This window comes from Condylura cristata, unplaced genomic scaffold (assembly GCF_000260355.1).
Source record: "Condylura cristata isolate star-nosed mole 26May11 unplaced genomic scaffold, ConCri1.0 scaffold00045, whole genome shotgun sequence".
NCBI lineage: Eukaryota > Metazoa > Chordata > Mammalia > Eulipotyphla > Talpidae > Condylura > Condylura cristata.
The window spans coordinates 3,113,528-3,114,982 of NW_004567146.1; positions in this window are offsets into that span (position 1 = coordinate 3,113,528).

The window sequence follows — 1,455 nt, forward strand, 5'->3', positions numbered from 1 at the left end:
GAATTGGCTAGGGTTAATCAAGATGCCGGGTTCCCACAGCGCAACCTAGAAATGTTAACTGGGTCCGGCCGCTATGCTCCTTTAGATGAACAGATTAATTACGACCCTGGGGTTTATGCCCAAATTGCTACGGCGGCAACACAGGCCTGGAAAGCACTGCCCTTTTCTAACTCTGATGTAAAAATTTCAAAAGTCACCCAAGGGCCCTCGGAGCCTTATTCGGATTTCATAGCCCGCTTGCTACAATTAGCAGGGAGAATCTTCTCTAATTTGGATCAGGCTATGCCAATTATCAAACAATTGGCCTATAAAAATGCAAATTCTTACTGCCAGACCGCTATCAAAGCCTCAAGGGCAAAAAGTGTGGACGACATGATCCGAGCGTGTAAGGATATCGATGGCGCCCACATTACTGGACAAGTGTTGGCGGCTTCCCTTAAAAAAGGATTCTTGGGAGTAGAGAGACCAGGACCTCAGGCCAGGGGATGTTTTCAATGTGGAAAAGAGGGGCATATTAAGAAAAATTGCCCTGAAAGAAGTGCAGGCCGGACGGGCACCCCAGGCCTGTGCCCGAGGTGTGGCAAGGAAAATCACTGGAGCAGCGAATGCCGCTCCAAGTTTGATGTTCAGGGACACCCCTTACCGTCGGGAAACAAGAACAGGGGCCCGCCCCGGGCCCCGAAAGCCAATGCGTACAGGGCAACCCAGAATCGGAATGGGGCACCGGGGAGTGGAGGACTTTGCCACCTTCTTCAAAGCAACACCTTTCTGTCTGGGACCTCCCCAGGGGAACACCCGGGAGTGCAGGACTGGACCTCAGTCCCGCCTCCCGAGCAGTATTGACCCCCCAGATGGGGCCCCAGATCCTCCAGACTGGCGTTTTTTGGTCCCCTACCTGCAGGTAGGCTTAATCCTGGAAAGAGGAAGCGTTTTGCATAAAGGACTTAAGGTACACACTGGTGTAATTGACAATGACTATCAGGAGAAATAAAGATTGTTGTAGAAGCGACTGGGGGGCTTGTTATCCTCCCTTCGGGAGAGAGAATTGCTCAGCTACTACTGCTACCAATGATGCCTTTTGCCCAATCAGGTCCTCCAACCGCCCCGGGGAGAAGGTAGTTTTGGCTCCACTGGCAGCCCTCAGGCCTTTTGGATAGCGCGTTTAAATTCACGGCCACAATTGGTTATTAAAATACAGGATAAAACTTTTAAGGGTATTTTGGATACTGGGGCTGATGTCTCGGTTATTGCAAAAAAATTTTGGCCGACTGCCTGGCCCCTCCAGGGCTCTTCTGCAGTCTTACAGGGTATTGGACAAACCAGGCCCGAAAAGAGTGCCACCTTTTTAAAATGGAGAGATGAGGAAAACCACAGTGGTTACTTTCAGCCTTATGTAGTGGCTGGACTTCCCACAAATCTTTGGGGAAGGGACCTACTACAACAGATGGGAGTTAT